Source organism: Phyllobates terribilis, unplaced genomic scaffold (assembly GCF_046119375.1).
Source record: "Phyllobates terribilis strain yellow unplaced genomic scaffold, ASM4611937v1 Scaffold_152__1_contigs__length_4461920, whole genome shotgun sequence".
In the NCBI taxonomy this organism is placed as follows: domain Eukaryota; kingdom Metazoa; phylum Chordata; class Amphibia; order Anura; family Dendrobatidae; genus Phyllobates; species Phyllobates terribilis.
Window position 1 is genome coordinate 2,210,431 of NW_027362912.1, and position 23,100 is coordinate 2,233,530.

The window sequence follows — 23,100 nt, forward strand, 5'->3', positions numbered from 1 at the left end:
AGGCTGCCCGTTCTTCTGGGTCATTACTTGCTTGTTGACATTTCCCAGAGCTTTTCTTGATGTTTTCCCACTTGATGCAGAACTGCGCACTTTGCCCTGGTGGCTTTTGACAAGCGACTTTCCTATAGGGAAAAAGTCAAGTTACTTACCGGTAACAGGATCTTTCGGAGACCATGACAGCACCATGGGGGGGGGGGGGGGGTCAGCCCACCAAGGACAGCAAACCTACAGGCTTAACAAGGGGTGCCACTTCTCGCCTCAGTCTGGATTACAGAGTATTGAGAGGACTGCCAGGATAAACATAGCAAACAATCACAAAATGACTCTATCATACACCACCCATTAAGTGTGAAATTCTAACAAACAGAGTGCTCCCACAAACATGAAGGGAGGAAATATAAGGGTGCTGTCATGGTCTCAGAAAAATCCAGTTACCGGTAAGTAACTTATGACCATCGGTCGACCATGACAGCACCACGAGAGAATTGTAGAGATTAAGAAGTCTAGGGAGGGTCCACAGCTTGGAGCACCCATCTCCCAAAGGTGAGGTCAGATGAAACACCCACATCCAGTCTATAGTGCCTATAGAATGTAGAGGGAGAAGACCAGGTAGCAGCCTTACATATGTCTATCGAGACACCCGTCTTCTCTGCCCAGGAGATAGACAGCCCGGGTGGAGTGAGCGTTCAACCCTTGTGATACTTCTTCGCCACTAAACGCATAAGCTAGAGAAATAGCCTCCCTCATCCATCTAGCTACAGGGACCTTGACTTTAAACCCTTTCCTAACCCCTTGGTAGGATATAAACAATGAGCTCTCTTTCCTAAAGTCTTTGGTAACCGAGAGGTACCTAACCACACAACTCCTTACGTCTAATGTATGCAACTCTGCTTCCTTCTGGTTACTCGGATTAGGACAGAAGGAGGGTAGTACTACTTCCTGAAGTCAGTGGAAATGAGTAGCTACCTTAGGGAGATAGAGTAATTCTTAAACCTGATCCTGCCTATCATCCAGGATTTGAGTAAATGGTAAGGCCGTAGACAGAGCCTGAATGTGACCAATCCTCCTAGCAGAGGTTAAAGCTATTAGTAGTGCTGTTTTAAGGGAGAGGGATTTAAGGGTTGCTAATTCTACCACTGGGCGTGCCACCTGCTGGCCGTAGAGGTTATTGCAGCACTCCCTTTGGAGTCGGCACACATGTGGCCGGAACTTCCTGGTCCGGTCATGTGACCACCGGGGCACACAGCAGCATCATGCCACGCCTCCGGCTACATAGAGAGACCGGAAGCGTGTGGCCCCGCCGTATCATGCGGCACTGAAGCTGCAACTTCCCACAGGGACACCGCTGCCTGGCGCCAGAACGACACTGGGCGGCCCACCCCAGACAGGGGCGCAGCTCCCCCTTACCATCTGGCACCAGCATGATGTTGGTGCTGCCAACCCCAGACAGGGGCACAGCCCCTGCTGACATCCAGCGCCCATTCGATGCTGGGGCTGCCAACCCCAGACATAGGCGCCGCTCCACAGCCACTGACGCAGAGCGATGCTGGAGCTGCCGACCCCAGGCTGTGAGCGCTGCTCGACAGCTCGATTCTTCAGAATCCGTACATCTTCAACAGGTAAGCCTGCCACAGGTTCCCTTCATCAAGGACAGGAAACCAAACTGAGGCGAGAGGTGCCGCCCCTTTTAAGCCTGTAGGTTTCTTGTACATGGTGGGCGGATTCCCTCTCTCGTGGTGCAGTCATGGTCGACCGATAAATAGATACTTTGAGGACTGTTCCCGAGCATCAATGGGCAAGAAACTGAAAGATTGCCAACACCAAAGCAGCAGAGGCAGAGTCTTCCAATACACAAGGAACAGAATTATGCCCACCTGGATGTCAGGTGTACTAGTAATCCCAGCACCCATGCCCAATCTGAGCACATACTTGAAAATCATTTCTGCACTAAAAGTGAAAGAAAAAAACCCCACTGGAGTGGCACTTTAACCCCTTACCAACATGATTTGCAGTTACATCATATGCCAGCTGTGATATTTAGCCATCATCAACCTCTAATAGCCACATGTAGGGCAGAGCTCCACCTGTTAGAGACGGACAGCGGCATTAACAGCGAACTGAGAAGGGAGTCATGCCATGTGCCCATCTGTGCCCCTGTAACACGATCGTGGGATGCCATCACTGCCAGGAAGGAGTCTGCTGAAAAGACCCATGCCTGTCATGACAGATCTGTGAATGCTGGCTATATACTGCAGTATTGCTGTACGTAACAAGAAATCAGATGATTGCATGTTCAAGTCCCCTAAGGCTATGTGCCCACGATGCAGAAATGCTCCGGATTTTTCCTGAGCGTTTCTGCATCTCCCCTGGCAGAAAAAACGCATGTGGATTGTACATGCGGATTGTACATGCATTTTCCTGCCAGAGACATGCGGAAATGAAGAGTTCTTAACATGCATTTCCGCATGCGGGTTGTCAAGCGCTTTCCAAGCGATTTTAGCATCACTTGGAAAGTGCTTGTCAACTTGGTCACACTATATAAATCCATGCAAACGGCATGGATTTATATAGTGTGACCCGAGATTATGTCAAAAAATAAAAAATAAATCTATACTTACTTTCCGATGGACCCCAGAGTCTTGCTTCACTCGGTGCTGACTGCCGGCCGATCGCGGTACACTGCACTGAAGGACCTGCCGACGTCAGCGTCGCGTGACCAATCACATGACTGACATCAGCGCAGGTCCTTCAGTCCATCGCGATTTGCCGGCATGAGAGGAGGAGCGCAGCGGGGGCCGCCAGAAGGTAAGTATCATATTTAGTTTTTATTTTATTCTTTTTTTCACAGTTTCTATAGTACCCGGGTCCGGAGGAGAGTCTCCTCTCCTCTAGACCTGGGAACCATCCGCACATTGGAACGCGTGGATTGCGCATCTACATATACAGTGATGCGTAATCCATGCATTCTAATGCAAGTAAGTGGTGGCGAAAAAGCAGCACTTCCGCAAAATAATTGGTAGTGCTGCGTTTTTTTCCGCAATGATAATCCGCAGCAGAAATTTCCGCAGCATGTGCACAGCACATGCGGGTTATCATTGGGGAACATGGCAGGCCTTCTACCATGTGTTTTTTAAGCGTTTCTGCAGCATTTTTGCCGCTGCGGAAACGCTTAAAAAACACATCGTGGGCACACAGCCTAAGGGGACAAAAAGGAAAAAGTATAATCTGAACCTTCAAATCACCCCTGCCCCTCTATGACCCATTTTAAAATAAAAAATATGGGCGTTACTTCTGTAAAAGTCCAATCAAAATATAAAAATAATTAACCTGATCAGTGAACGGCATAAAAACAAAAACCCTCATATGGCTGTATTGACAGAAAGATAAAGTTACTGCTCTTAGAAGAATAAGAAAAATGCAGAGATGGGAAATAACACGGTCAGGAAGGGGTTAAATTCTGCCACTTCTATAGAAAATTGAACCCATTTCGCTGACTGCCTTCAATGGCAGCCAAATAAGGCAGAGGGTTAGAGGAATACTGACCTTATATTGTAGACTTCTAGGATGCTTAAGAAGTGGACATTCCCTTTAAGTTACATTGTGCAGACAAAGCCATGGCAGTGTAGAAGGCCGACAAGATCTCAGTGGAAAGGCTGCAGGTTTGCGTCTGCATTAGGCAAGTTATAGAGGTAGAAGTGTTGGGACCTTGTCGCTGTGCAGGTAGAATCTGGAGCCTCGGCACCGTCCTGCGTAGCCCATACTACAGGGAGGAGCAGCGCCATGTGTAGTAATCTGAGCAGGATAGTCAGTGTTCAGCCAGCACTGATGGAGACTGACACCCCAACTCATTACCCAATACATGACCGGCTTAAAGAACCTCTCCCATCAGAGCTTATCCTCTTAATATATTGTAATTATATAGAACTGTGTACTAACAATTGCTCACTTTACCTTTCTACCCAGTAAATTCTTTTCTATGTAGAAACAGGAAGCCTCTTCCCTGCAAAAATCATTCTCCTCTTCACCTCCTGACCCAGCTGCCCCCTCCTCCTCTGCAGGGACTTATGACTCATGCAGGAAAAGTTCACCTTGTGTTAACTTAGAGATTAGAAGGATTCAGCTAGTCAGTTTTTTATCACATCTCTTTTCCATTAGGTAAATGACAATAAGCTGGGTAGAAAGGCAAAATGAGCAATTGTAAGTACACAGTGCTATATAATATGATGACTGCAATATATAGAGAATAAAAACTGATGGGAGAGATTCTTTAAAGATGGGTGGGCAAAAGTAAAAGCAAAGTTTATTATGAGGTGGACTCCACTTAACACTTCTGGTGAGGCGCACCATAGTGATGGGGTGCACTTAATTTATGGAAAGTTGTGACTCAGGTGGCTTCACCATGCTCCGTCCACTTGGCAGAGCTGGAGTGAAAGTGCTTAAATAAATAAATATATATATATATAAATTAACATCTAGTTGCATAAAAGTTTTGACTTGTCAGAGTTCTGCTAGAAATCTATTAAGCCCCTTGATGAATTGGGGCCAGATCGGCCGCTACCTTTAGAAACCACTTACCGGCACCTGATAGTTGTGCACGATCTCTGGACAACAGCGCAGCATTAACATCACCGTTCTCCTGGTCAGTGTAGATCACGGTCGCCATTATAGTCAGATTCTGCAGGCAAAATATAAGAATGAGCCACGTTTCATTTTAGAACACACCAACAAGTAGTGATCTCCTCACCAACCCCTGGACAATCTCCTGACACCACAACTCAGGAATATTAGAGGAGCCCTTCATAATGCTGGTCCTTGTCAGGAGGAGTATAGCGTGAGCTCAGGAGAGGAAGCCACTCCTTGTAAGCAGGTGATGGTGGGCGGTTCTAGATCTACCCCTGGCGGGCGGTTCCTGAACAACCCCTGGTGCCGGTGGGCGGTTCTAGAATTACTCCTAGCGTGCAAGTCCTCGTGGGCGGTTCTAGTACTGTTCCTGGTATGCTCCTGGTGGGCGGTTCAAGAACTACCCCTGGCGCCAGTGGGCGGTTCCAGTACTACCCCTGGGCCCAGTGGGCGGTTCCAGTACTACCCCTGGCGCCAGTGGGCGGTTCCAGTACTACCCCTGGCGCCAGTGGGCGGTTCCAGTACTACCCCTGGCGCCAGTGGGCGGTCCCAGTACTACCCCTGGCGCCAGTGGGCGGTCCCAGTACTACCCCTGGCGCCAGTGGGCGGTTCCAGTACTAACCCTGGCGGGCGGTTCTACAACTACCCCTGGTGTGCGTTCTAGAACTACTCCTGGTAGTATACATCTATTCTATATTTTTCTATTTTAACTATTGTATGTACATTGGTGTGAGTGCCTGTCTCTACGGTGTCACTTACTTAACCGTGTATTCATTATAGGTTTTTTTAAATTTCCTATTTTTGCAGAATTTGACTATTTTGTTCAGTTGTTCTTGATTGGTTCTTTGGCATTCCTAGTTTGTCTATGGGCTCAAAGCAACAAAATGAGTCATCTAGCGTTAATGAACTTTAACCCCTTAATAACATCTGACGTACTAATACGCGTCTGTGCCCTGGGACTTAAGAGCCAGACCCGTATTAGTACGTCATGGCGATCGCGCGCGCACACAGGCTGTGCGGGCGCGATCGCCGCCGGGTGTCAGCTGATTGTCACAGCTGACACCCGGTACTATGTGCAGGGAGCGGTCACGCACCGCTCCCAGCACATTAACCCCCGCGATGCTGCGATCGAAGTCGATCGAAGTCGATCGCGGCATTGCGGGGGCAAGGGGAGGTGATCGCAGATACTCACCTCCTCTTCCGGCTTCCAGCGCAGTCTGCAAAGGCTTCCCGGGTGTTGCCATGACGACCCGATGTCGTCATGACAACATCCGGGTCACCAGAGAGCAGGAAGATTGCTTGGACATGCGCAGTGCATCTCCAAGCAATCTTCACACTGTGCACTTCTGACAGCCTTCATGGCATAGGGATGGTGCTCCATTCCTGTGCCATGCAGGCGATCAGAAAAAAAAAAGTGAAAGTCCCAGAGTGGGACAAAGTAATAAAGTGTATAAACTGTGTGAAAGTGGAAAAAAAAAAAAAAAAAAAATGTGCAAAAATATTATAAAAAAATAAAAAAAATAATACACCAAAAATAAAAATATAATGTACCCATCAATAAATATTATTATAAAAAAAATAAAAAAAAAACAATAAAAGTACACATATTTGGTATCGCCGCGTCCGGAACAACCTGACCTATAAAACTGTCCCACTAGTTAACCCCTTCAGTGAACACGGTAAAAAAAAAAAAAAAAAAACCAAGCAAAAAACAATGCTTTATCACCATACCGCCAAACAAAAAGTGGAATAACACGCGATCAAAAAGACGCATATAAATAAAAATGATACCGCTGAAAACGTCATCTCGTCCCGCAAAAAACAAGCCGCCATATAGCTCCATCAGCCGGAAAAATAAAAAAGTTATAGCTCTCAGAATAAAGCGATACTAAAAAATGTTTTTTTCTATAAAATAGCTTTTATTGTGTATAAGCGCCAAAACATAGAAAAATTATACAAATGTGGTACCGCTGTAAACGTACTGACCCGAAGAGTAAAGCTGCCTCATCAATTTTACCACACGCGGAACAGAATAAAAAAAAACAAAAAAAAACAATTCCTGAATTGTTGGTTTTTGTTTATTCTGCCTCCCAAAAATCGGAATAGAAAGCGATCAAAAAATGTCACGTGCCTGAAAATGGCACCAATAACAACGTCAAGTCATCCCGCAAAAAACGAGCCGTCACATGACTGTCTGCCAAAATTTGGAAAAATTATAGCTCTCAAAATATGGCGATGCAAAAACTAGATTTTACAAAAAATGCGTCTTTTAGTGTGTGACAGCTGTCAGTCATAAAAACCCCATATGATTCTGGCATTGCTGTAATCACACCGACCCGAAGAATAAAGTCGTCTAATCACTTATACCGCACAAGGAACGGCGTCAAAAATAAACTCTTGAGTTAGGATTGGGCTAGGGTTAGGGCTGGGTTTGGGGCTAGGGTTGTGCTGGGGCTAGGGTTGTGCTGGGGCTAGGGTTGTGCTGGGGCTAGGGTTGTGCTAGGGTTAGGGCTGGGGTTGGGATTTTTTTCAAAAGTAAGAAAAAAAGATGACGATATGGCGACTAGTGTTGAGAGCAAGTGCTCGCTACTTGAGTTTGCATCGGGTGCTCTGGTATGCATTTAGTATCGTGGGTATTTGAGTGACATGCTCGAGTCTCTGCCCCATATGCTTCGCGGCCAAAAAACTTTACGGGGATTGCCTGCCATGCACGAGCGATCCCCGCATGTTTTTTTTTGGGTGTCTAATAACCGTGAAACATGCGGAGCAGGGACTCGAGCATGTCACTCGAGCACACGCTGTACATGGTGCATACCTGAGTACCCGATGCAAACTCAAGTAGCGAGCACTTGCGCTCAAGAATAATGAAAACTTATTCAATATGATGACCTAATGTAAACAAATAATGTGCCGTACCTCTGGGTTCAAAATGTTCACTATACACCTTAATAAAATCTTTGAGGGGTATAGTTTCCAAAATGGGGACACTTGTGGGGGAGCTCCACTGTTTAGGCACATCACGGGCTCTCCAAACGCGACATGGTGTCCGCTAACAAATTGAATGGAAAATCGGCTCAAATTGTTAGCGGACGCCATGTTGCGTTTGGAGAGCCCCTGTGTGTCCAAACATTGGAGCTCCCCCACAAGTGACCCCATTTTGGAAACTAGACCCCCCAAGGCACCTATCTAGATGCATAGTGAGCACTTAGAACCCCCAGGTGCTTTACAAATTGATTCGTAAAAATGAAAAAGTGAAAATAAAACACTTTTTCATTTTTATGAATCAATTTGTGAAGCACCTGGGGTTCCAAGTGCTCACTATGAATCTAGATAGGTGCCTTGGGGGGTCTAGTTTCCAAAATGGGGTCACTTGTGGGGGAGCTCCAATGTTTGGGCACACAGGGACTCTCTAAATGCAACATGGTATCCGCTAACAAATTAAATGGAAAATCGGCTCAAATTGTTAGCGGACACCACATTGCGTTTGGAGAGCCCCTCTGTGCCCAAACTTTGGAGCTCCCCCACAAGTGACCCCATTTTGGAAACTAGACCCCCCAAGGCACCTTTCTAGATGCATAGTGAGCACTTGGATCCCCCAGGTGCTTCACAAATTGATTCGTAAAAATGAAAAAGTGAAAAAAAAAACACTTTTTCATTTTTATGAATCAATTTGTGAAGCACCTGGGGTTCCAAGTGCTCACTATGAATCTAGATAGGTGCCTTGGGGGGTCTAGTTTCCAAAATGGGGTCACTTGTGGGGGAGCTCCAATGTTTGGGCACACAGGGACTCTCTAAATGCAACATGGTATCCGCTAACAAATTAAATGGAAAATCGGCTCAAATTGTTAGCGGACACCACATTGCGTTTGGAGAGCCCCTCTGTGCCCAAACTTTGGAGCTCCCCCACAAGTGACCCCATTTTGGAAACTAGACCCCCCAAGGCACCTTTCTAGATGCATAGTGAGCACTTGGAACCCCCAGGTGCTTCACAAATTGATTCGTAAAAATGAAAAAGTGAAAAAAAAAACACTTTTTCATTTTTATGAATCAATTTGTGAAGCACCTGGGGTTCCAAGTGCTCACTATGAATCTAGATAGGTGCCTTGGGGGGTCTAGTTTCCAAAATGGGGTCACTTGTGGGGGAGCTCCAATGTTTGGGCACACAGGGACTCTCTAAATGCAACATGGTATCCGCTAACAAATTAAATGGAAAATCGGCTCAAATTGTTAGCGGACACCACATTGCGTTTGGAGAGCCCCTCTGTGCCCAAACTTTGGAGCTCCCCCACAAGTGACCCCATTTTGGAAACTAGACCCCCCAAGGCACCTTTCTAGATGCATAGTGAGCACTTGGAACCCCCAGGTGCTTCACAAATTGATTCGTAAAAATGAAAAAGTGAAAAAAAAAACACTTTTTCATTTTTATGAATCAATTTGTGAAGCACCTGGGGTTCCAAGTGCTCACTATGAATCTAGATAGGTGCCTTGGGGGGTCTAGTTTCCAAAATGGGGTCACTTGTGGGGGAGCTCCAATGTTTGGGCACACAGGGACTCTCCAAATGCAACATGATATCCGCTAACAAATTGTCGGCTCAAATTGTTAGCGGATATCATGTTGCATTTGGAGAGTCCCTGTGTGCCCAAACATTGGAGCTCCTCCACAAGTGACCCCATTTTGGAAACTAGACCCCCCAAGGCACCTATCTAGATGCATAGTGAGCACTTGGAACCCCTAGGTGCTTCACAAATTAATTCGTAAAAATGAAAAAGTGTTTTTTTTTTCACTTTTTCATTATTACGAATCAATTTGTGAAGCACCTGGGGGTTCCAAGTGCTCACTATGCATCTAGAAAGGTGCCTTGGGGGGTCTAGTTTCCAAAATGGGGTCACTTGTGGGGGAGCTCCAATGTTTGGGCACACAGCAGCTCTCCAAACGCAACATGGTGTCGCTAACAATTTGAGCCAATTTTGCGTTAAATTTGTTAGCGGACACCATGTTGCATTTAGAGAGCCGCTGTGTGCCCAAATATTGGAGCTCCCCCACAAGTGACCCCATTTTGGAAACTAGACCACCCAAGGCACCTATCTAGATGCATAGTGAGCACTTGGAACCCTCAGGTGCTTCACAAATTGATTCATACAAATGAAAAAGTGTTTTTTTTTTCACTTTTTCATTGTTACGAATCAATTTGTGAAGCACCTGGGGGTTCCAAGTGCTCACTATGCATCTAGAAAGGTGCCTTGGGGGGTCTAGTTTCCAAAATGGGGTCACTTGTGGGGGAGCTCCAAAGTTTGGGCACACATGGGCTCTCCAAACACAACATGGCGTCCGCTAATTATTCAAGCAAATTTTACAATCAAAAAGTCAAATAGCGCTCCTTCCCTTCCGAGCCCTGCCGTGCGCCCAAACAGTATTTTTTCCCCAAATATTGGGTATCTGCGTGCCAAGGGGAAATTGCACAACAAATTTTGGGGTCCATTTTTTCTTGTTACCCCTGTGAAAATAAAAAAAATTGGGTCTAAATTAACATTTTTGTGAAAAAAGTTAAATGTTCATTTTTTTCTTCCACATTCAAAAAATTCCTGTGAAGCACCTGAAGGGTTAATAAAGTTCTTGAATGTGGTTTTGAGCACCTTGAGGGGTGCAGTTTTTAGAATGGTGTCACTTTTGGGTATTTTCTGTCATAAAGACCTCTCAAAGTGACTTCAAATGTGATGTGGTCCCTAAAAAAATGGTTTTGTAAATTTTGTTGGAAAAATGAGAAATCGCTGGTCAACTTTTAACCCTTATAGCTCCCTAACAAAAAAAAATTTTGGTTCCAAAATTGTGCTGATGTAAAGTAGACATGTGGGAAATGTTATTTATTAACTCTTTTGTGTGACATATCGCTCTGATTTCAGGGCTTAAAAATTCAAATTTTGAAAATTGCAAAATTTTCAAAATTTTTGCCAAATTTCCGTTTTTTTCACAAATAAACGCAAGTGATATCGAAGAAATTTTTCCACAATCATGAAGTACAATATGTCACGAAAAAACAATCTCAGAATCAGGGGGATCCGTTGAAGCGTTCGAGAGTAATTACCTCATAAAGTGACAGTGGTCAGAATTGTAAAAATTGGCCCGGTCATTAACGTGCAAACCACCCGCGGGGCTTAAGGGGTTAACCACCTTCACTGCACACGTCAGTGTTGTGCCCTCCTCTCCCCACCCCCAAATAGCTGCAAAGTCCCACCTGTATAGTGGAGCCCAAGACCACACTCTGGATCTCTGGCACTCCTAATGTCACGTGCAGGGGCCCCAGGAGCCTCCGAACACCACACTGACATCTGTCTGCTCTCCTCCACAACTGAGCAGCAGCAGAAGCCCAGCTAACAGACATTGCTGTTACTGAAAACACTCATTGGATTAACTGACACGATGTCAGCGAGTTTCTGAAGATCCGGATACTGCAGCCATGAGATCTGTGGCTGCATTAGGCAGATGGGACATTGCAGCTAATAGAGAGTAAGAGTGTAACAGAGATGGCCCTAAACTGCATTTAAAGGGAATCTGTCACCAGGTTTATTGCCACCTGATCTGAGAGCAGCACAACGTGGGGACAAAGATCCCCAATTCCAGTGACGTGTTGCTTTCTGGGCTGATTGCTGTAGTTTTGATAAGAGATCCTCCACAAGCAGGATACTGCCACCAGATGACTAGTAAAGCTTCTGCCATGTAGTCCAACCCTGTCCCCACAATGGATGGATAGTTCTGTACACTGTGCATAGGCATTCAGAGCATTTGTAGATCTGCAGCAGACACAGTTACTCTGAACTGCACCAAGTGATCCATCACTGTAATCAGGGTCTCTGCCCCTAAGTCATGCTGCTCTCAGATGGGGCAGCAAAATCCTGGTGACAAATTCACTAACCCCATCCAGCTTCAGGTGCAAGTATTAGAATTGATTCTCATGCTCAAAATTAAATGTAAAGGCAAGTGGCTAATGGCAGGCAATAGGTACAGCAAGGTGTGGAAGAGTTACCTGCAGGATTGTAGGGAACAAACTTCTCAATGTCGGGGTACTGCTGCTCGTCTGTCTTATCAGAAGAGCCAGAAACCTAGAGGGGAACAGGAACCAGGTCACAAGCTTCATTTATCCAGTGTTTGCCATTAGGTTCTCCATATATGATCTGAAAAGGAGTCAGCCAAGCCCCTGTGGCATAGCTGTGGCCTGGCCATACACTGTTTGGCTAGCAGCCATCTCTCCCAACATACAGATGAGCTCTCATGTGTTCTGTGGGGAGGAGGGTAATCTGCTGCCTCTAAGCAATTTGTGCCTAGAGAACAAGGAGCGGGTATTTGAACTGAATATTTGTTAGGGCAGCCAAGAGACCCCCATACACATTACACAGCTAGATTAGCCAGATATTAGCCCACTTTAATCCAACAGATAATAATGGGACTTGTAATAGTATAAAATGCCATGTGATCTTCTTGCAGATGTTCCTGTGGCATTTTAGGATTATGTAGATACAAGTCTGTACATCAGTACAGGGCAGAACACAAGAGCGGTGTATGATCAGAGCTGCGGTAATACATTATACCTGTATAACAGCTGGCGCAGGCTTTGGCACTTTCCGGTCTCCTTTCAGAGGCTGCCCGTTCTTCTGGGTCATTACTTGCTTGTTGACATTTCCCAGAGCTTTTCTTGATGTTTTCCCACTTGATGCAGAACTGCGCACTTTGCCCTGGTGGCTTTTGACAAGCGACTTTCCTATAGGGAAAAAGTCAAGTTACTTACCGGTAACAGGATCTTTCGGAGACCATGACAGCACCATGGGGGGGGGGGGGGGGTCAGCCCACCAAGGACAGCAAACCTACAGGCTTAACAAGGGGTGCCACTTCTCGCCTCAGTCTGGATTACAGAGTATTGAGAGGACTGCCAGGATAAACATAGCAAACAATCACAAAATGACTCTATCATACACCACCCATTAAGTGTGAAATTCTAACAAACAGAGTGCTCCCACAAACATGAAGGGAGGAAATATAAGGGTGCTGTCATGGTCTCAGAAAAATCCCGTTACCGGTAAGTAACTTATGACCATCGGTCGACCATGACAGCACCACGAGAGAATTGTAGAGATTAAGAAGTCTAGGGAGGGTCCACAGCTTGGAGCACCCATCTCCCAAAGGTGAGGTCAGATGAAACACCCATATCCAGTCTATAGTGCCTATAGAATGTAGAGGGAGAAGACCAGGTAGCAGCCTTACATATGTCTATCGAGACACCCGTCTTCTCTGCCCAGGAGATAGACAGCCCGGGTGGAGTGAGCGTTCAACCCTTGTGATACTTCTTCGCCACTAAACGCATAAGCTAGAGAAATAGCCTCCCTCATCCATCTAGCTACGGGGACCTTAACTTTAAACCCTTTCCTAACCCCTTGGTAGGATATAAACAATGAGCTCTCTTTCCTAAAGTCTTTGGTAACCGAGAGGTACCTAACCACACAACTCCTTACGTCTAATGTATGCAACTCTGCTTCCTTCTGGTTACTCGGATTAGGACAGAAGGAGGGTAGTACTACTTCCTGAAGTCAGTGGAAATGAGTAGCTACCTTAGGGAGATAGAGTAATTCTTAAACCTGATCCTGCCTATGATCCAGGATTTGAGTAAATGGTAAGGCCGTAGACAGAGCCTGAATGTGACCAATCCTCCTAGCAGAGGTTAAAGCTATTAGTAGTGCTGTTTTAAGGGAGAGGGATTTAAGGGTTGCTAATTCTACCACTGGGCGTGCCACCTGCTGGCCATAGAGGTTATTGCAGCACTCCCTTTGGAGTCGGCACACATGTGGCCGGAACTTCCTGGTCCGGTCATGTGACCACCGGGGCGCACAGCAGCATCATGCCACGCCTCCGGCTACATAGAGAGACCGGAAGCGTGTGGCCCCGCCGTATCATGCGGCACTGAAGCTGCAACTTCCCACAGGGACACCGCTGCCTGGCGCCAGAACGACACTGGGCGGCCCACCCCAGACAGGGGCGCAGCTCCCCCTTACCATCTGGCACCAGCATGATGTTGGGGCTGCCAACCCCAGACAGGGGCACAGCCCCTGCTGCCATCCAGCGCCCATTCGATGCTGGGGCTGCCAACCCCAGACATAGGCGCCGCTCCACAGCCACTGACGCAGAGCGATGCTGGAGCTGCCGACCCCAGGCTGTGGGCGCTGCTCGACAGCTCGATTCTTCAGAATCCGTACATCGTCAACAGGTAAGCCTGCCACAGGTTCCCTTCATCAAGGACAGGAAACCAAACTGAGGCGAGAGGTGCCGCCCCTTTTAAGCCTGTAGGTTTCTTGTACTTGGTGGGCGGATTCCCTCTCTCGTGGTGCAGTCATGGTCGACCGATAAATAGATACTTTGAGGACTGTTCCCGAGCATCAATGGGCAAGAAACTGAAAGATTGCCAACACCAAAGCAGCAGAGGCAGAGTCTTCCAATACGCAAGGAACAGAATTATGCCCACCTGGATGTCAGGTGTACTAGTAATCCCAGCACCCATGCCCAATCTGAGCACATACTTGAAAATCATTTCTGCACTAAAAGTGAAAGAAAAAAACCCCACTGGAGTGGCACTTTAACCCCTTACCAACATGATTTGCAGTTACATCATATGCCAGCTGTGATATTTGGCCATCATCAACCTCTAATAGCCACATGTAGGGCAGAGCTCCACCTGTTAGAGACGGACAGCGGCATTAACAGCGAACTGAGAAGGGAGTCATGCCATGTGCCCATCTGTGCCCCTGTAACACGATCGTGGGATGCCATCACTGCCAGAAAGGAGTCTGCTGAAAAGACCCATGCCTGTCATGACAGATCTGTGAATGCTGGCTATATACTGCAGTATTGCTGTACGTAACAAGAAATCAGATGATTGCATGTTCAAGTCTCCTAAGGCTATGTGCCCACGATGCAGAAATACTCCGGATTTTTCCTGAGCGTTTCTGCATCTCCCCTGGCAGAAAAAACGCATGTGGATTGTACATGCGGATTGTACATGCGGATTGTACATGCATTTTCCTGCCAGAGACATGCGGAAATGAAGAGTTCTTAACATGCATTTCTGCATGCGGGTTGTCAAGTGCTTTCCAAGCGATTTTAGCATCACTTGGAAAGTGCTTGTCAACTTGGTCACACTATATAAATCCATGCAAACGGCATGGATTTATATAGTGTGACCCGAGATTATGTCAAAAAATTAAAAATAAATCTATACTTACTTTCCGATGGACCCCAGAGTCTTGCTTCACTCGGTGCTGACTGCCGGCCGATCGCGGTACACAGCACTGAAGGACCTGCCGACGTCAGCGTCGCGTGACCCATCACATGACTATGACATCAGCGCAGGTCCTTCAGTCCATCGCGATTTGCCGGCATGAGAAGAGGAGTGCAGCGGGGGCCGCCAGAAGGTAAGTATCATATTTAGTTTTTATTTTATTCTTTTTTTCACAGTTTCTATGGTACCCGGGTCCGGAGGACGGTCTCCTCTCCTCTAGACCTGGGAACCATCCGCACATTGGAACGCGTGGATTGCGCATCTACATATACAGTGATGCGTAATCCATGCGTTCTAATGCAAGTAAGTGGAGGCGAAAACGCAGCACTTCCGCAAAATAATTGGTAGTGCTGCGTTTTTTTCCGCAATGATAATCCGCAGCAGAAATTTCCGCAGCATGTGCACAGCACATGCGGGTTATCATTGGGGAACATGGCAGGCCTTCTACCATGTGTTTTTAAGCGTTTCTGCAGCGTTTTTGCCGCTGCGGAAACGCTTAAAAAACACATCGTGGGCACACAGCCTAAGGGGACAAAAAGGAAAAAGTATAATCTGAACCTTCAAATCACCCCTGCCCCTCTATGACCCATTTTAAAATAAAACATATGGGCGTTACTTCTGTAAAAGTCCAATCAAAATATAAAAATAATTAACCTGATCAGTGAACGGCATAAAAACAAAAACCCTCATATGGCTGTATTGACAGAAACATAAAGTTACTGCTCTTAGAAGAATAAGAAAAATGCAGAGATGGGAAATGACACGGTCAGGAATGGGTTAAATTCTGCCACTTCTATAGAAAATTGAACCCATTTCGCTGACTGCCTTCAATGGCAGCCAAATAAGGCAGAGGGTTAGAGGAATACTGACCTTATATTGTAGACTTCTAGGATGCTTAAGAAGTGGACATTCCCTTTAAGCTACATTGTGCAGACAAAGCCATGGCAGTGTAGAAGGCCGACAAGATCTCAGTGGAAAGGCTGCAGGTTTGCGTCTGCATTAGGCAAGTTATAGAGGTAGAAGTGTTGGGACCTTGTTGCTGTGCAGGTAGAATCTGGAGCCTCGGCACCGTCCTGCGTAGCCCATACTACAGGGAGGAGCAGCGCCATGTGTAGTAATCTGAGCAGGATAGTCAGTGTTCAGCCAGCACTGATGGAGACTGACACCCCAACTCATTACCCAATACATGACAGGCTTAAAGAACCTCTCCCATCAGAGCTTATCCTCTTAATATATTGTAATTATATAGAACTGTGTACTAACAATTGCTCACTTTACCTTTCTACCCAGTAAATTCTTTTCTATGTAGAAACAGGAAGCCTCTTCCCTGCAAAAATCATTCTCCTCTTCACCTCCTGACCCAGCTGCCCCCTCCTCCTCTGCAGGGACTTATGACTCATGCAGGAAAAGTTCACCTTGTGGTAACATAGAGATTAGAAGGATTCAGCTAGTCAGTTTTTAATCACATCTCTTTTCCATTAGGTAAATGACAATAAGCTGGGTAGAAAGGCAAAATGAGCAATTGTAAGTACACAGTGCTATATAATATGATGACTGCAATATATAGAGAATAAAAACTGATGGGAGAGATTCTTTAAAGATGGGTGGGCAAAAGTAAAAGCAAAGTTTATTATGAGGTGGACTCCACTTAACACTTCTGGTGAGGCGCACCATAGTGATGGGGTGCACTTAATTTATGGAAAGTTGTGACTCAGGTGGCTTCACCATGCTCCGTCCACTTGGCAGAGCTGGAGTGAAAGTGCTTAAATAAATAAATATATATATATAAAAATTAACATCTAGTTGCATAAAAGTTTTGACTTGTCAGAGTTCTGCTAGAAATCTATTAAGCCCCTTGATGAATTGGGGCCAGATCGGCCGCTACCTTTAGAAACCACTTACCGGCACCTGATAGTTGTGCACGATCTCTGGACAACAGCGCAGCATTAACATCACCGTTCTCCTGGTCAGTGTAGATCACGGTCGCCATTATAGTCAGATTCTGCAGGCAAAATATAAGAATGAGCCACGTTTCATTTTAGAACACACCAACAAGTAGTGATCTCCTCACCAACCCCTGGACAATCTCCTGACACCACAACTCAGGAATATTAGAGGAGCCCTTCATAATGCTGGTCCTTGTCAGGAGGAGTATAGCGTGAGCTCAGGAGAGGAAGCCATTCCTTGTAAGCAGGTGCCCAGTGTTATAGCGATGATCCTCCTACAGATGCCAGGACCAGAGAATAGAGGCCTGTGCCTCTAACCACAGCAACAACCCATTACAGGAACCGGACAGATCCATAGAGCCATGAGCAGCACTGATCAGCAGCCATGTCTACACTGCAGCAATTACCCATTACCGGAACCGGACAGATCCATAGAGCCATGAGCAGCACTGATCAGCAGCCATGTCTACACTGCAGCAATTACCCATTACAGGGACCTGACAGATCCATAGTGCTATGGGCAGCACTGATCAGCCGCCATGTATACACTGCGGCAATTACCCATTACAAGGTCCTGACAGATCAATAATGCTATGAGCAGCACTGATCAGCAGCCATGTCTACACTGCAGCAATTACCCATTACAGGGTCCTGACAGATCAATAATACTATGAGCAGCACTGGTCAGCAGCCATGTCTACACTGCCGCAATTACCCATTACAGGGACCTGACGACAGATCCATAGTGCTATGAGCAGCACTGCTCAGCAGCTATGTCTACACTGCAGCAATTACCCATTACAGGGACCTGACAGATCCATAGTGCTATGAGCAGCACTGATCAGCAGCCATGTCTACACTGCAGCAATTACCCATTACACGAACCTGACAGATCCATAGTGCTATGAGCAGCACTGCTCAGCAGCCATGTCTACACTGCAGCAATTACCCATTACAGGGACCTGACAGATCCATAGTGCTATGAGCAGCACTGATCAGCAGCCATGTCTACACTGCAGCAATTACCCATTACAGGGACCTGACAGATCCATTCTGCTATGAGCAGCACTGATCAGCAGCCATGTCTATACTGCAGCAATTACCCATTACAGGGACCTGACAGATCCATAGTGCTATGAGCAGCACTGCTCAGCAGCCATGTCTACACTGCAGCAATTACCCATTACAGGGACCTGACAGATCCATAGTGCTATGAGCAGCACTGATCAGCAGCCATGTCTACACTGCAGCAATTACCCATTACAGGGACCTGACAGATCCATTCTGCTATGAGCAGCACTGATCAGCAGCCATGTCTACACTGCAGCAATTACCCATTACAGGGACCTGACAAATCCATAGTGCTATGAGCAGCACTGATCAGCAGCCATGTCTACACTGCAGCAATTACCCATTACAGGGACCTGACAGATCCATAGTGTTATGAGCAGCACTGATCAGCAGCCATGTCTACACTGCAGCAATTACCATTACAGGGTCCTGACAGATCCATAGTGCTATGAGCAGCACTGCTCAGCAGCTATGTCTACACTGCAGCAATTACCCATTACAGGGACCTGACAGATCCATAGTGCTATGAGCAGCACTGTTCAGCAGCTATGTCTACACTGCAGCAATTACCCATTACAGGGTCCTGACAGATCCATTCTGCTATGGGCAGCACTGATCAGCCACCATGTCTACACTGCAGCAATTACCCATTACAGGGTCCGGACAGATCCATAGTGCTATGAGCAGCACTGATCAGCAGCCATTACCCATTACAGGGACCTGACAGATCCATAGTGCTATGAGCAGCATTGATCAGCAGCCATGTCTACACTGCAGCAATTACCCATTACAGGGACCTGACAGATCCATAGTGTTATGAGCAGCACTGATCAGCAGCCATGTCTACACTGCAGCAATTACCATTACAGGGTCCTGACAAATCCATAGTGCTATGAGCAGCACTGCTCAGCAGCTATGTCTACACTGCAGCAATTACCCATTACAGGGACCTGACAGATCCATAGTGCTATGAGCAGCACTGTTCAGCAGCTATGTCTACACTGCAGCAATTACCCATTACAGGGTCCTGACAGATCCATTCTGCTATGAGCAGCACTGATCAGCCATGTCTACACTGCAGCAATTACCCATTACAGGGACCTGACAGATCCATAGTGCTATGAGCAGCACTGATCAGCCGCCATGTCTACACTGCAGCAATTACCCATTACAGGGTCCTGACAGATCCATAGTATTATGAGCAGCACTGAATAGCAGCCATGTCTACACTGCAGCAATTACCCATTACATGGTCCTGACAGATCCATAGTGTTATGAGCAGCACTGATCAGCAGCCATGTCTACACTGCAGCAATTACCCATTACAGGGACCTGACAGATCCATAGTGCTATGAGCAGCACTGATCAGCAGCCATGTCTACACTGCAGCAATTACCCATTACAGGGTCCTGACAGATCCATTCAGCTATGAGCAGCACACATGTCTACACTGCAGCAATTACCCATTACAGGGACCTGACAGATCCATAGTGCTATGAGCTGCACTGATCAGCAGCCATGTCTACACTGCAGCAATTACCCATTACAGGGACCTGACAGATCCATAGTGCTATGAGCAGCACTGATCAGCAGCCATGTCTACACTGCAGCAATTACCATTACAGGGTCCTGACAGATCCATAGTGCTATGAGCAGCACCGATCAGCAGCCATGTCTACATTGCAGCAATTACCATTACAGGGTCCTGACAGATCCATAGTGCTATGAGCAGCACTGATTAGCCGCCATGTCTACACTGCAGCAATTACCATTACAGGGTCCTGACAGATCCATAGTGCTATGAGCAGCACCGATCAGCAGCCATGTCTACACTGCAGCAATTACCATTACAGGGTCCTGACAGATCCATAGTGCTATGAGCAGCACCGATCAGCAGCCATGTCTACACTGCAGCAATTACCATTACAGGGTCCTGACAGATCCATAGTGCTATGAGCAGCACTGATCAGCAGCCATGTCTACAGTGCAGCAATTACCCATTACAGGGTCCTGACAGATCCATAGTGCTATGAGCAGCACTGATCAGCCGCCATGTCTACACTGCAGCAATTACCCATTACAGGGTCCTGACAGATCCATAGTGCTATGAGCAGCACTGATAAGCAGCCATGTCTACACTGCAGCAATTACCCATTACAGGGTCCTGACAGATCCATAGTGCTATGAGCAGCACTGATCAGCAGCCATGTCTACACTGCAGCAATTACCCATTACAGGGACCTGACAAATCCATAGTGCTATGAGCAGCACTGATCAGCTGCCATGTCTACACTGCAGCAATTACCCATTACATGGTCCTGACAGATCCATAGTGTTATGAGCAGCACTGATCAGCAGCCATGTCTACACTGCAGCAATTACCCATTACAGGGACCTGACAAATCCATAGTGCTATGAGCAGCACTGATCAGCAGCCATGTCTACACTGCAGCAATTACCCATTACAGGGACCTGACAGATCCATTCTGCTATGAGCAGCACTGATCAGCAGCCATGTCTATACTGCAGCAATTACCCATTACAGGGACCTGACAAATCCATAGTGCTATGAGCAGCACTGATCAGCTGCCATGTCTACACTGCAGCAATTACCCATTACAGGGTCCTGACAGATCAATAGTGCTATGAGCAGCACTGATCAGCCGCCATGTCTACACTGCAGCAATTACCCATTACAGGGACCTGACAGATCCATAGTGCTATGAGCAGCACTGATCAGCAGCCATGTCTACACTGCAGCAATTACCCATTACAGGGACCTGACAAATCCATAGTGCTATGAGCAGCACTGATCAGCAGCCATGTCTACACTGCAGCAATTACCCATTACAGGGTCCTGACAGATCCATAGTGCTATGAGCAGCACTGATCAGCAGCCATGTCTACACTGCAGCAATTACCCATTACAGGGTCCTGACAGATCCATAGTGCTATGAGCAGCACTGATCAGCAGCCATGTCTACACTGCAGCAATTACCCATTACAGGGACCTGACAGATCCATAGTGCTATGAGCAGCACTGATCAGCAGCCATGTCTACACTGCAGCAATTACCCATTACAGGGACCTGACAAATCCATAGTGCTATGAGCAGCACTGATCAGCTGCCATGTCTACACTGCAGCAATTACCCATTACATGGTCCTGACAGATCCATAGTGTTATGAGCAGCACTGATCAGCAGCCATGTCTACACTGCAGCAATTACCCATTACAGGGACCTGACAAATCCATAGTGCTATGAGCAGCACTGATCAGCAGCCATGTCTACACTGCAGCAATTACCCATTACAGGGTCCTGACAGATAACATACGATATAAAAAAATTTTTTGCGGGCAACATAAACACCCTTTAAAAAAATTTGTGGGTGTTGCATCACGGACCACGGTCACCCTGGTGATATGGTGGTGGATGATGAGGAGAAGGAGGAGGACAAGAGAAAATAGCCACCAAAATCAGGAATCTTATACCAATGTGTGGGTGTGAAAAGGTGCATGTGAATACACCTCCCAAAAAAAGACACTGGATTTGAGTTTATGTTACGCTGCTTTCATTCTGTGGTGTTGAGAAGTCTGGCCCAATCCAGCCCTTGTTCATTTTTATCAGAGTCAGCATTTTCAGTTCACAGGTGGATGTGCTTATCAGTTATAATTCCACCAACGTCACTAAAAACCCGGTATGATAAAACACTAGCGGCAGGGCAGGCCAGGACCTCCAAGGCGTAGAGAGCCAGTTCATTCCACGTATCCAGCTTGGATACCAAACAATTATAAGGCACAGAGGAATTGCAGAGGACGTTGGTACGGTCGGCAAGGTACTCCCTCAGCATCTTCCCAAACTTTGCTCTCCTTGTGAGAGTACCCCGAGCCTCAGGGCCTGGGAGGGGCAGAGAAAATTCTCCCAGAACTTGGACAGTGTTCCACTGCCTCTGCTGGATTGGAGTTGTGTCTCTCGCCTCTGCTCCTTGGTTGTCCAACGAACTGTGACCTCTGCCACCAGCGTTTTCAGATTTTTAATAGTTCCGCAACAAGGGCCTTCTGGTACTGCCCCATTTTTGTAGACCTGTCCGCCTCAGGAATAAGAGATAGAAAGTTCTACTTGTAGCGTGGGTCTAGAAGTGTCACCAACCAGTAATGACGGTCACCCAAAATTTTGAGAACGCGAGGGTCATGGGAAAGGCAGCGTAACAAATTCAGCCATGCGTGCCAGACTGCTAACAGGCAATACTTCTGTGTCCTCACCAATAGGACCACTGACCATGCTCTCCTCCTCTCTGTCCTCAGGCCATCCACGCTGAACAGACGGTATGACAGTAGTGCAGATAGTACCATCTATAGCGCAGGAAACTAGCTCCTGTTCTTACTCCTCCTCTTCCTCATTGTCACCCAATCCACATTGGGGTGAGATGAGGCTGGGCTGTGTGTAATCACCCTGTATGGTTCCTTGCTCCATCTCATCGTGCTCCGCCAGCAGTGCATACTCTTTTATTGTGAGCAGAGAGCATTTCAGAAGACAGAAGCAGGATGGTGACGCTAAGGCTGAGTGCCCACGTAGCGTTTTTCAAGCGTATATGCTGTGGAATTTCCGCAGCATAAACGCTTGTTAAACGCTAGGTAATCCGCCCCCCATGGTCCCCAAGGGGATTCCGCAAGTTCTATGCCCATGCTGCGGATGTTTCCACAGCATTTATGCTGCGCTCAAAAATCCGCAGCATGTCCATTAATTTTGCGGAAGCGTGGCGTAATCGCCGCCATTGACTTGCATTGAGACACACATAATCCGTGTCAGTATATTTGTACTCACGGATTATATGCGTTTCAATGTGCGGATGGTACCCAGTTCTGGAGGAGAGGAGACTCTCATCCAGACCTGGGTACCATTGTACCTGTAAAAAAAAGAATTCACCTTCCGACGGCCCCCAGTCTCCTTCCCTTTGCTTGCGGGCAGGACTGAAGGACCTGCGGTGACGTCACAGTCATGTGACCGCAGGCCCTTCAGTGCAGTGTCCCGCGATCAGCTGGCAGACAGAAGCGAGCGCAGCTACACATGCCGGGCCATCGGAGGGTAAGTATAGGTTTATTTTTTTATTTTTAAACATTCTTACGGTCACACTATATAAATC